We start from the raw sequence: 14,194 nt of genomic DNA, 5'->3' as shown, positions 1-14,194 counted from the left end.
AACCTCAGCAACCCGATAAGGAGTTGTCTGTACGACCCAGACAGTCTAGACAGCTTCGGGTTGTCACTGTACTTCCTCGCTTCCCCATGGTTGACAGTTCACAGACTGTGCAGCAGTACCATGATCTTGTGTCCGGCTCCGTCAGACGACTAGCTTTTAAGAGCTCCCACAAGTCGTCGCTGTCTGGAGATTCTCAGATGGACTATGGATCTGACCAAGGAACAGGGCCTCCTGGTCAATTTTGAGGAGTCCCAGCTCGTCCCATCCCAGACCATTGTCTTCCTGGGTATGGATCTTCAGAGTCGAGCTTTTCGGGCTTTTCCGTCGGCCCCAAAGATATACTAAGCCCTAGATTGCATCCAGAGCATGCTGAGAAGGAACCGATGCTCAGTCAGGTAGTGGATGAGTCTAACAGGGACACTTTCATCGCTGGCACTGTTCATCGAGTTAGGGAGACCCCACCTCCCCCCCTTCAGTATCATCTAGCGGCTCACTGGATAAAGGACATGACGCTAGAGACGATCTCAGTTCCTGTTTCCGAAGAGAGGAGGTCTACTCTCACGTGGTGAAAGAACAGCTTTCTTCTCAAGGAAGTCTACCTTTGGCTGTTCAGAAACCCGACCGCCGTCTCTTCTCTGACGCATCAGACACGGGCTGGGGTGCGACTTTGGACGGACAGGAATGCTCGGGAACATGGAATCAGGAGCTAAGGACACTTCACATCTATTGCAAGGAGCTGTTGGCGGTTCATCTGACCTTGATAAACTTCAAGTCCCTCCAGCTTAACAAGGTGGTGGAGGTGGACTCTGACAACACCACAGCCTTGGCTTACATCTCCAAGCAGGGAGGGACTCATTCGTGGAAGTTGTTCTAGATCGCAAGGGACCTCCTCATCTGGTTAAAAGATCGAAAGCTCACGCTGGTAACGAGGTTCATTCAGGGCGATATGAATGTCATGGCAGATCGCCTTAGCCGGAAGGGTCAGGTCATCCCCACAGAGTGGACCCTTCACAAGAATGTTTGCAGCAGACTTTGGGCCCTGTGGGGTCAGCCAACCATAGATCTGTTCGCTACCTCGATAACCTAGAGGCTCCCGTTGTATTGTTCTCCGATTCCAGACCCAGCAGCAGTTCACGTGGATGCTTTTCTGCTGGATTGGTCCCATCTCGACCTGTATGCATTCCCGCCGTTCAAGATTGTCAACAGGGTACTTCAGAAGTTCGCCTCTCGCAAAGGGACACGGCTGACGTTGGTTGGCTCCGCTCTGGCCCGCGAGAGAATGGTTCATAGAGGTACTGCAACGGCTGGTCGACATTCCCAGGACTCTTCCTCTAGGAGTGGACCTTCTACGTCTACCTCACGTAAAGAAGGTACATCCAAACCTCCACGCTCTTCGTCTGACTGCCTTCAGACTTTCGAAAGACTCTCAAGAGCTAGGGGCTTTTCGAAGGAGGCAGCCAGAGCGATTGCCAGAGCAAGGAGGACATCCACTCTCAGAGTCTATCAGTCTAAAGGGGAAGTCTTCCGAAGCTGGTACAAGGCCAATGCAGTTTCCTCATCCAGTACCACTGTAACCCAGATTGCTGACTTCCTGTTACATCTAAGGAACGTAAGATCCCTTTCAGCTCCTACGATTAAGGGTTACAGAAGTATGTTGGCAGCGGTTTTCCGCCACAGAGGCTTGGATCTTTCCACCAACAAAGATCTACAGGACCTCCTTAGGTCTTTTAAGACCTCAAAGGAACGTCGGTTGTCCACTCCAGGCTGGAATCTAGACGTGGTCCTAAGGTTCCTTATGTCATCAAGATTTGAACCTCTCCAATCAGCCTCTTTTAAGGACCTCACATTAAAAACTCTTTTCCTCGTGTGCTTGACAACAGCTAAAAGAGTAAGTGAGATCCACGCCTTCAGCAGGAACATAGTTTTCACATCTGAAACGGCTACATGTTCCTTGCAGCTCGGTTTTTTGCTAAAACGAGCTTCCTTCACGTCCTTGGCCTAAGTCGTTCGAGATCCCAAGCCTGTCCAACTTGGTGGGGGACGAACTGGAGAGAGTACTTTGCCCAGTTAGAGCTCTTAGGTACTATCTAAAAAGGTCATAACCTTTACGAGGACAATCAGAAGCCTTATGGTGGGCTATCAAGAAGCCTTCTCTTCCAAGGTCTAAGAACTCAGTTTCTTACCTATTCAGGCTCCTGATTAGGGAAGCACATTCTCATCTGAAGGAAGAAGACCTTGCTTTGCTGAAGGTAAGGACACATGAAGTGAGAGCTGTGGCTACTTCAGTGGCCCTCAAACAGAACCGTTCTCTGCAGAGTGTTATGGATGCAACCTATTGGAGAAGCAAGTCAGTGTTCGCATCATTCTATCTCAAAGATGTCCAGTCTCTTTACGAGAACTGCTACACCCTGGGACCATTCGTAGCAACGAATGCAGTAGTAGGCGGGGGCTCAGCCACTACATTCCCATAATCCCATAACCTTTTTAACCTTTCTCTTGAATACTTTTTATGGGTTGTACGGTCGGCTAAGAAGCCTTCCACATCCTTGTTGATTTGGCGGGTGGTCAATTCTTTCTTGAGAAGCGCCGAGGTTAAAGGTTGTGATGAGGTCCTTTAGTATGGGTTGCAGCCCTTTATACTTCAGCACCTAAGAGTCGTTCAGCATCCTAAGAGGACCGCTACGCTCAGTAAGAAAGACGTACTTAATAAAGGCAGAGTAACGGTTCAAGTCGTCTTCCTTACCAGGTACTTATTTATTTTATGTTATTTTTGAATAACTAATAAAATAAAATACGGGATACTTAGCTTCTGTGTTAACATGTATGCTGGTCTCCACCCACCACCCTGGGTGTGAATCAGCTACATGATTATCGGGTAAGATTAATATTGAAAAATGTTATTTTCATTAGTAAAATAAATTTTTGAATATACTTACCCGATAATCATGATTTAATTGACCCACCCTTCCTCCCCATAGAGAACCAGTGGACCGAGGAAAAAATTGAGGTGGTGTTGACAAGAAGTACTAGAGTACCTGACCACAGATGGCGCTGTGGTGTTCACCCCCACCTGTATAGCGATCGCTGGCGTATCCCGACCGTAGATTTCTGTCGGCAACAGAGTTGACAGCTACATGATTATCGGGTAAGTATATTCAAAAATTTATTTTACTAATGAAAATAACATTTTTGAATCGTGGATGAAGGAACTGTGAAAGAGGAAATTCGTTGTTCAGCAGCACTGGAGACAACAGCAAAGTCCATCAATGTTTTTTTTTTTTTTTTTTAAATTAATGAGTTTTTCCAAGAGTATGGTCTTTCATGGGAGAAATGTAGCCGGTGTTTCTACTGATGGTGCCCCAGAAATGATTGGATCTCACTCTGGATTTGTAGACCTGATGAAAGAAAAAAAATCCTGCTGTAACTGGGTCTCATTGTTTATCTACAGACAGTCATTAGCAAGCAAAACCTTGCCAGGTCATTTACGCAGTTCACTGAATTTGACATTGGGAGTGGTGATTTTTTTTAAAGCGTAGCTCTTTGAATTCTAGGCTTTTCGCAGCTCTATGGTCAGATCTGGCCACTGATTACAAGACTCTTCTGTTTCACACAGAAGTCCATTGGCTTTCCAAGGGAAACATGCTGAGTCGTCTTTACAAGCTAAAGGATGAAGTGGAAATTTTCTCCCAAAAGCAGAAATAAGACAAACTTTATGAAACATTCAGAGAGGAAGACTTTCAGATTTCACTAGCATACCTTGTGGACATTTTTGAGGCTATCAACAACCTCAATTTGAAGTTACAAAAAAGAAACACAAACATCATTGCACACACTGATGTAATCTGAGCTTTCACCCAAAAAAATTCATCTTTGGAAACGAAAAGTACAAGTTGGGAACTTTTCATCGTTCTCGCATCTGATTGAGCTCTTATCTGAGAAAAGAAAACTTGAACAGTGTGACTTGACAAAAGAGGTTTTATCACTTATGGATTCCCTTGCTGAGGAATTTGATACCAGATGTCACAATGGAGAATTCTCGTTGGATATTGGTGCAGAATCCATTTAACACTGATATAGAGTTGTTATTGGAATCACTGCAAGAGGAAGCCATTGATTTGAAATGTGACTCAAGCGCGAAAAGGGACTTTGAAACAATGAAGTTAGAAGAGTTTTGGGTGAAATATCTCCCCATTTACCCAAAAGTAGGTGAATTAGCACTCTGTGTGATTCTTCCCTTTTCTTCTAATTATATTTATGAAGCAGGGCTTTCAGCTCTTGTCCTGAAAACAAAACACCGCAACCGACTTGTAGAAAATGACTTGTGTTGTGTACTGTCATCCTTCAATTCTAGAATTTCTAATCTTGTGAGGAAAAGGCAGCTGCATTCATCTGACAAAATTAGTTCATAAATTGTGCCTCAGTATCATGAGTGTTTCCAAATATTATATGCCATGTTTCAAATTTATCTAGGTTATTGTGGCCTGATTGGTAACGTCACTGTCTGGTGTTTGCCAGATGGGGGTTCGAGTCCCGCTCAGACTCGTTAGTGCCATTAGTGTCTACAATCTTACCATCCTTGTGAGCTAAGGTTGGGGGTTTTGGGGGAGCCTATAGGTCTATCTGCTGAGTAATCAGCAGCCACTGCCTGGCCCTCCCTGGTCCTAGCTTGGGTGGAGAGGGGGCTTGGGTGCTGATCAAATGATATATGGTCAGTCTCTAGGACATTGTCCTGCTTGATAGGGTAGTGTCACTGTCCCTTGCCTCTGCCATTCATGAGCGGCCTTTAAACTTTTTAGGATTGCAAGTCAATTTTACCAATCTGCTGATGTTCAAACTAATTTTTTCGCTTCCTTTGAACCAAATTTTTTTGTTTTTAGTTACTTACAAAAATGTCTCTGGAATGTAGTATTATTTGTTTGAGTGGCTTTCATTATCAAATTTAATGCAAACAGAAATCTCTTTTCCTGCACAGTGCAAAGAAATAAATGCAATAATCATTTCACATGAACAAAAGAGGGAGGGGGTTGGGGCATGCGGTTCTACTGGAAGCAGAAAGGGGGCCATCAGGTAAGATAGTTTTGGAACCATTGATATATTATCTGTCATTCTCATTATATGTCCTGCCCATGTTCATATCTTTTTCTTACATGTTAAAGTATCCTCTATTGTAGTTTGCTTTCTTTACTTTACTTTGATGGCTGCTTTTCCGATCTCATACAGCAGGGGAACCCCACTCTCTACAGGACCTCCAATGTCATTTTACCTTGTTCGTTCAGAGAATTTAACGTTTCATATCGCGTATTGTTCATTTACTGTTAAATCGTCACTGTCAAAGGACTCATGAAATAAGAAAGTCTTCTGTTTCCTGTTGAAAGCCTTAATGTCTTCAATCATTCGAATGTTTCGTGGGAGCTTACTTTATAGTCCAGGGGCCGCATATTTAAAGGCTCTGGAGCCTACAGTAGACATATGTTTAGGTTCCAATAATTTGAAGCCATCTGTAACTATTCTCGTGTCGACACGATTTGTTGGCTGCACAATATGTAGCAACTCTCTTAAGTATTTTGGACGCCCGGTTCTGATAACTTGGTGGGTTATTGTACATAATCTAAATTTAATTCTCGCTCTAATCGGCAGCCAGAGTAAATCAATTAGTATAGGGGTGATCCTTTCTCTAGGTGGGACAACTTTTATCAGTCTTGCTTCTCTGTATATTATGTTTTATAATTTCTTAAGTTGCATTTCAGGTAAATTGTAATAGATGGAGTTGCAGTAGTCAATCCTGGTAATAACACAGTTTATCACAAGTTTCTTTACAGAATTTCTATCCGGGTACTTTTTTATAAAAGCAATATTTCTTAGATGATAACCAGCAGTTTTTTATTTATTTGGACATTTAGAGACAGGTTACAGTCAAGAAATACACCTAGATCTCGAGTAGATATCGGCACGGAGTCATTATTTATGTTCATTTGAATATCACCTAAGTTTCTCACGCTGTTTCTCTTGCCCACCACCATGAATTCAGTTTTGTTCTCATTTAATTTTAGTTGTTTAATTGTCATCCATTCTCTGACACTATCAAGGATTCGGTTTAGAGTTTCAGTAGTGTCATGTATATCGTTTATGGAGCACTAAAATTGTGTCATCTGCAAATAGTTTAAAGTTCACGCCATGCCTTTGTATCATTTTCGATAGACCAATAAGTATAGATGCAGAATAAGATTGGGCCAAGTACACTCCCCTGGGGTAACCCTCTGTTTAAGGGTTCATATGATGAATAAGAGTTTTCAATTTTTACACAGTAATTTCTACCAACCAAGTAGTCTTTTAGGTATTCGAAGGCTTGATCTTCAACGCCGATGGACCGTAGATCATTTAGTAGCAGTTCATTCACCACTGTATCAAAAGCAGCACTGAGATCGAGCAGTATTAAGATACCACATTTATTTTCATTCATCATTTCCAGCATATCATTTACAACAGAGCAGATGGCTGTCTCCGTAGAGTATAGTTTTCTGTAAGCAGATTGGTTGTCAGGCAAAGCTTCTATTACTTCTAAGTGGCTGACTAGTTGTTCAAGAATTACATATTCAAGCACTTTTGAGACAAAGGATAGATTTGAAATAGGGCTATATGAGCTTAATTCCTGGTAGTTCAGTGCATTTTCGAGAACTGGTGTGACTATAGCCATTTTCTCAGATTTAGGAAACTTACATTCATCAATGCTTGCATTTGTTATTCTCATTACTATTTTGGCTAGACTAGAAAAGTTTTTCTCTCCAATTACTTCAGATATTGGCATAGGATCGATTGCGCAGTTTGTTTTCTTTGCTCTCTTGATAATTCTGGTGATGTCATCTTGTGTTATGTTGTTAAATCGTATTGATTTTGTCTGTGTGCCTGATGTTGAGTACAAATGACCTGGTTGTATTTTCAATTTTATTTTTAAAGAATACTAGAGATGTGGCCACTCTCAATCCATAAAAAGGGAAATAAAATGGAACTAGGAAATAAAAGAGGCTTGTAAGGACACCGATCCCTTCGTCGTCCAGAAAATCGACAAACTACTTATTTATTTAAATTCTCTCTTCGCCACACTGTGGTGTCCTATGTATATATATTCCGCTCTACCAGAGCTACATTTTGATATATGTATCGTTTCATAACATGTTTTTGTTAAACCATAATTCACATATTTGTAAGTGTAAGAAAACACATATATTTTGGCGGGCACTTCAATCTGACTTGGCGCCAACGTCATCCTACGTTTCCGTCCGCACCTTGTAATGTATTTCCGTGCGCATTCAAATAAAGTATCAGTTGATCTTGGTGACGCTTGTCTCACTGTCCTTACAACTGGTGACCCCGGAGTTGAAAGTAGCATCAGCGGTTTTGGCTTTGCCATTAACGGACTTATTACGGCCGTGCTACCTTCTACATACTCCGTTACCTTAGGCACGAACCTGCCTTTGGTTCTCCCACACTTCGGTGAACGTAAGGCAGTAGGATGAGCTTAACCGACATATCAACTTCTCACCTCTTCGCCGACTCGTCGTCTGGCCATGATGCAGGAAGCAACACGCCCATCGCACCCAACGGCCTCGCCTCCACGCCCAAAGTCAAACTGCCGCCCTTTTCTCAACACAACACCGCTTCCTGGTTCCTGAGAGCGGACGTACTCTTCCGCGTCGCTAGACTCAGCGACTCCTGCGCCAAGGCTGACATCGTTCTCCTCCTTCAGCAGCTGCTCTTCCATAGACTCCTCGGCAATGGCCCTCGAGGACGACGAGATCAACATTCTATCAAGAAATAAACCACCGCAACCGACGCGACCAAACCCTAGGCCTAACCCAGCATGGTGCTTCTACCACCAACAGTTCGGCAGTGACGCCAAGAAATGTAGAGCACCATGCAGTTTCCCTAGAAGACGACGCCAGAAGCATCCACCTGCCACCATCGCGGCCGCAGTTAACCATAACAAGATTGGTTTCTGTATCCTCGATACCATTTCCAACCGTAGACTCATGGTGGACACCGGCGCAACGCAGTCAACGTTCCCTCCTTCGAAGTCCGACCTAGACCGTGGTCCCGACAAAAACGCTCCCTCACTCATCGCCGCTAACGGATCTCCCATACGGTGCTACGGAATCAAGACCCTCAAGATATCTATCATGGGCCGTTCGTATTCTTGGCCCTTCGCTATCGCCGACGTCAATCGCCCCCTCCTCGGTGCGGATTTCCTCGCCCACCATGGACTCCTCGTCGAGGTCGCTAACAGACGTCTCATCGACACGGGAACCTGCCAGTCTCGCGCCCTAGAACACGGCCCTGCAACAATGTCCATATCTGCCGTAACAACGCACCCCTACGCCGTCCTCCTACGAGAGTTTCCCGAGGTTTTCAAGCCCGAGCTCCGACACTCGCCAGGTTCCCCGTCCAAGCATGGTATCTACCACCACATCACAATGACAGGACCTCCCACTCACGCCAAATTCCGCCGCCTCCCGCCTCAGAAACTGAAGGATGCCAAACGCGCCTTCGAGGACATGGAACGCATGGGTATCTGTAAGAAAGCATCGAGCCCCTGGGCATCACCCCTGCACATGGTTAAAAAGCCGGACGGGTCCTGGAGACCTTGCGGCGACTACAGGCGCCTCAACCTCATCACAACGCCCGATCATTACCCACTGCCCAACATGCAGGACCTAACGAACGCGTTGCACGGCGCAAAGTTTTTTACCAAGATGGACCTTCTCAAGTCTTACTTCCAGGTCCCCGTATTCCCGGAAGATATCCCGAAAACTGCCATTGTAACGCCGTTCGGATCCTACACCTTCGAATACTCAACCTTCGGTCTACGCAACGCCGGGGCAACCTTCCAACGACTAATGGATAGCATTCTGGGTGACCTACCTTTGTGCGTCTGCTACGTCGACGACATCCTGATATTCTTGAAAACCAAGGAGGAACGCCGGGGACACGTCCGCACCGTCCTAAAGCGCCTACAGGAGAACGGCCTAGTCGTACGCTTCGACAAATGTACGTTCGGTGCGGAGGGAGTGGATTTCCTTGGTCACCGTGTATCCTCGCGCGGGGTAAAACCCATGACAACCAAAGTCGACGCCATCAGGAAGTTCCCAATACCTACGACCATCCGCCAACTTCAGGAGTTCTTGGGAATGGTCAATTACCTCAGGCGCTTCATCCCCAACATCGCACAAACCCTGTCACCCCTCGACGACGTCCTGAAAGGAAAAGCAAAAAAACTCGAGTGGGGCTTGCCCCAGCAACAGGCATTCGCTCGGACGAAGGATGCCCTTGCGAATGCCACCACCCTGGCTCATTTCGACGACAACGCGCCCCTGCGACTAACGACCGACGCCAGCAACGTCGCCTGCGGGGCTGTGCTTGAGCAACTCGTCGATGGTTCTCCTCGACCGCTGGCATTCTTCAGCAAGAAATTGAAACCCGCCGAAACAAGGTACAGCACCTTCGATAGGGAACTCCTCGCCGTCTACCTCGCCGTCCGCCACTTCAGGCACATCTTGGAGGGTACCCCCTTCACGATTGCAACGGATCATCAACCCCTCGTCCACGCCTTCACGAAATCAACGGACGCATGGTCATCCCGACAACAACGTCATCTCGCATCAATCGCCGAATTCGGGTGCACCATACGTTACGTCCCAGGAAAGAAAAACCCAGTCGCGGACGCCCTTTCAAGGATTGAAATTGACGCGATCCACCTGGGAATCGACTACGCCAATCTCGCAACCGAACAACGCACCGACCGAGAAGCACAGGTTCACCTGACGGAGTCATCCACGCTCAAGATAAGTGCGGTTCCCCTCGGACCAGCAGGAGTAACTATTCTTTGCGACACCAGCACGGGCCGCCCTCGTCCCTGGGTACCAGCCTCCTGCAGAAGGAAAATATTCGATATCATCCATGGACTTTCGCACCCCTCAGGACGCACCACCGCTCGCCTTCTGTCTGAAAAGTTTATCTGGCCAGGGATAAAAAAGGACGCCCGGGAATGGGCGAGGTCATGCATCAACTGCCAGTCAAGCAAGGTCAGCCGTCACACCGAATCGGGGGTGGGCGATTTTCCCCAGCCAAAAAGACGTTTCGGACATATACACATCGACGTCGTGGGACCATTGCCCCCTTCTGGATCCGCTCGCCACCTACTTACGATCATCGATCGCTCCACGAGGTGGTTGGAGGCATCGCCGATGACCGAAGCTACGACTCAAGCATGTGCCGAAGCCCTCCTGTCAAGCTGGGTGAGCAGGTTTGGCGTTCCTGACGACATCACGACTGACAGAGGCCCCGCTTTCCTCTCAGAAATATGGCTTGCTTTGGCGAACCTGATGGGGACGACGCTCCACAGCACCACGGCATACAACCCCGCGACAAACGGCATGGTCGAAAGAACGCACCGCGCCCTCAAGGCGTCCCTGATGGCGAGCTGCACCGACGGGGACTGGAAATCACGACTTCCTTGGGTACTCCTCGGCCTTCGCACCGCCCCTCGCGCAGACGGCGAACCTTCGCCCGCCGAAAAAGTTTACGGGGAAGCGCTCGCAGTTCCTGGCGAATTCTTTCCCTCATCAACCGACGACACGCAGCTGGATCACCTAAGGGACATCGCCAGGAAGTTCAGGCCGTGTCTCAAAACTTACCAGGACAGAACCAAGCACTTCAAGCCAAAAAGCCTGGATGACTGCAAGTACGTTTTCGTCCGTGTCGACGCTCATCGACAACCACTGACTAGACCTTATCGAGGTCCCTACCGGGTAATTAAAAAGACAACGAAAGCCTTCCTTCTCGACGTCCATGGCCAAGAGGACTGGGTCTCAATAGACCGCGTGAAACCAGCGTTTCTCGAAGGAAGCGACACCGCCTCCGCTGGACCTGGCAGACCCAGAGTTCCGCCACAAAACAAGCCGCCCAACGAAGGAAAAATCATCAAACGACGTCAAGAGAAACAGATTCTTACACCGACCGCCAGCGCGCCCCTCCGTTCAAAAACAAGAGGAACCCTCCGACGCCCGAAGAGATACGAAGATTGATCATCAGCCCTCTACGCCGCCCGATGTCTTGGGGGGGGGGAGTACTTGTAAGGACACCGATCCCTTCGGCGTCCAGAAAATCGACAAACTACTTATTTATTTAAATTGTCTCTTCGCCACACTGTGGTGTCCTATGTATATATATTCCGCTCTACCAGAGCTACATTTTGATATATGTATCGTTTCATAACATGTTTTTGTTAAACCATAATTCACATATTTGTAAGTGTAAGAAAACATATATTTTGGCGGGCACTTCAATCTGACTTGGCGCCAAGGTCATCCTACGTTTCCGTCCGCACCTTGTAATGTATTTCCGTGCGCATTCAAATAAAGTATCAGTTGATCTTGGTGACGCTTGTCTCACTGTCCTTACAGGCTTATTTATCACAAGCATAAGTAGTAAAATATATGAGAAAATAAGGATGGAAAAATATAAGAACAGATTCAAGGAAGAGATGAGTAGATTCGAGTGTGGAGGCATCGGAGGAAGATCTAGGGCCGATCATCTGCTAACACTGAATGCAGTAATAGACTATAATGCCTATTTGGGAGGATCAACATATGTATGGTTTTGTGATGCATATAATTGCTTCGATAAGCTAGACTGAAAGATTGCATTAAAGAAATGGGGAAAAATGATAGGATGGAAGGAAGCACTGATAGTTAAGAAAATAAATGAAAAAAGTGTAGAGCAGCCATCAACTGTCCAGCAGGTACAACAGAAGATATAAAGATTGAAGGAAATGTGAGACAAGGAACTATGTATTTACCCAAGCTATGCAGTATCATAACTGACAAAGTAAATAGCATTAATAGAAAAAATATTGCGTTGATAAGAAATATTGAAATTGAATCCCTGGTATTTGTTGATGATATTAAGTTTCCCACAGGAAGGAAAGAAGGTATAGAATGTGCCATAAGTAATTGTCATAGCTTGGAGATCTTAAAGAAGTTCACAAGCAACACCAACCCCCCAAAAATCGTGTGTATTGATAATTAACAAAAGAAAGATGAAGAAAGAAGAGGAGATTAAAACGAAAGTGAAGAATGGGCCAGTAAGTTTAGTTAAAGAATATAAGTATCTGGGTGAATGGTACACAGGGAAGGGAAACAAAAAAATTGAGTATCAGTAAAAAGAAAAAAATCTAGAGGGTCGCATATATGACCCAAGAAATACAAAATTATGGGGATACGATAAAATTAGGAAAAATTACATTGTAAGTCGGAAAGAAAATATATGGAACAGTAGTAGTACCAACAATATTTGCCAATGTAGAGACCTGGAATGTAATAAGATATGAAAGACCTGGAAAACCTTCAATATAAGATAATAAGGAATATGTATGAACAACCTTCAAGTACTCCATCTTGAGGCATCCTTGCAGAAACAGGAATATGCCCGGTGTCCTGCAGAATAGAATATAAGAAATTAGTGCTCTTCCATAACATAATAAACTCTGATAAAAAAAGCCTAGTAAGAGGATCAGTTAAAGAACCCTTATGGAAAGTGCTGGAGCAAGAGCATAGAAGAAATCTGTAGTAAATATGGGATGGAAGTTGAAGAAATAAGAAGTTAGGAAGAAAAAGACCCTGAAAAAAAACCAAGAAAAGAATTATGAAAGAAAAAAAAGGATGAAAAAAAAATCAAGATTTATAGAAGGAAATGGTCCACAGCCTTATATCAGAGAAATGAATCTGGATAAGGCATCCCTTGTAATGAAGACAAGATTAAATTTTAAAGGCAAATTTCAGGGGAAAATATGCAGATAATTTGTGTGACATGTGCAAAGAAGAAGATACTACTGAACACTTATTTTTACGCATAAAATTAGGACAGTTAATGAAAGCAGACATGAGTATAGGCACGTTGCATAATCCTAGCAGGGAATTAGCTACATTTACAGGTAGGGAAATGCACTTGAAAGAAGAATTTAATTAGTCCAAACTGACCACAAAAAGGTTGCCAAAACTGGTGATAGCAGGGTGTCATCCTATCTAATTTCAAGGTAGAATGGGACAAAAATAAAGATCGAGAATCTCATTACTAATTTATTTATGGTACAGGTAAAATAAGCTTAATTATTATTATTATTATTATTATTATTATCATTATTATTATTATTATTATTATTATTATTATTATTATTATTATTATTATTATCATTAATTGCTAAGCTACAACCCTAGTTGGAAAAGCAGAATGCTATAAGCCCAGGGGCTCCAACAGGGAAATAGCCCAGTGAGGAAAGGAAAAAAAAAGGAAAAAATAAATATTTTAAGAATGATATTAAGATAAATATAAATATCTCCTATATAAACTATAAAAACTTTATCAAAACAATAGGAAGAGAAATTAGATAGAATAATGTGCACGAGTGTACAGCAAGAGAACTCTAACCCAAATTAGTGGAAGACCATGGTACAGAGGCGATGGCACTACCAAAGCGTCAGGATTTGATGCGTCATCCATCCAAAAATTGAAGTCTCCACAAATAGCTAATTCATTTCTTTTTCTCCATGATAAGCATCTCGATGCATGCACTGAATTCTTCAAAAAAGATACTAGTGTTAGTTCTCGGGAGGTTGTCGACTTTTACAAAAGTATATTTTTTTCTGTGTTTTAGTTAAATTTTTTCTACATATTCAAAGCTTGTTACACTAGTTTTGAACATTTTGAGATTTGATTAACCTTTATGAATAAAGAGTCAGAACCCCGCCCCTTTGTATGATTCTTTTGAAATCTAGGTGTGATTCTCGACAGCATATTTACTTTCGAGAAGCACATTAGGTCTGTGTCTTCTTCAATTCCACAAAAAATGGCTTATTGAGAAAGTCTTTTAAGATTTTCAGTGATTAATCTATTCTGAAGAAGTTTTTTAATTCTTTCACTCTATACCTTGTTTCAAGTATTGTTCTCCTGTGTGGTCTTCAGCTGCCGATTCTTATTTTAATTTGTTGGACAGAAAATTTTCGGTCTATTAAATTTCTTATTCCTGATCTAGATATTAATCTTTGGCACCGTCATTCAATTAGTTCATTGTGCATGTTGGATGAGGTTTTTCATAATTCTGACCATCCTTTAAATTCATAGCTTCCTGGACAATTCCATCCTG

This window comes from Palaemon carinicauda, chromosome 26, assembly GCF_036898095.1.
Source record: "Palaemon carinicauda isolate YSFRI2023 chromosome 26, ASM3689809v2, whole genome shotgun sequence".
Lineage (NCBI taxonomy): Eukaryota > Metazoa > Arthropoda > Malacostraca > Decapoda > Palaemonidae > Palaemon > Palaemon carinicauda.
The sequence above is the reverse complement of the archived record's forward strand: the minus strand, read 5'-3'. Positions refer to the sequence as shown.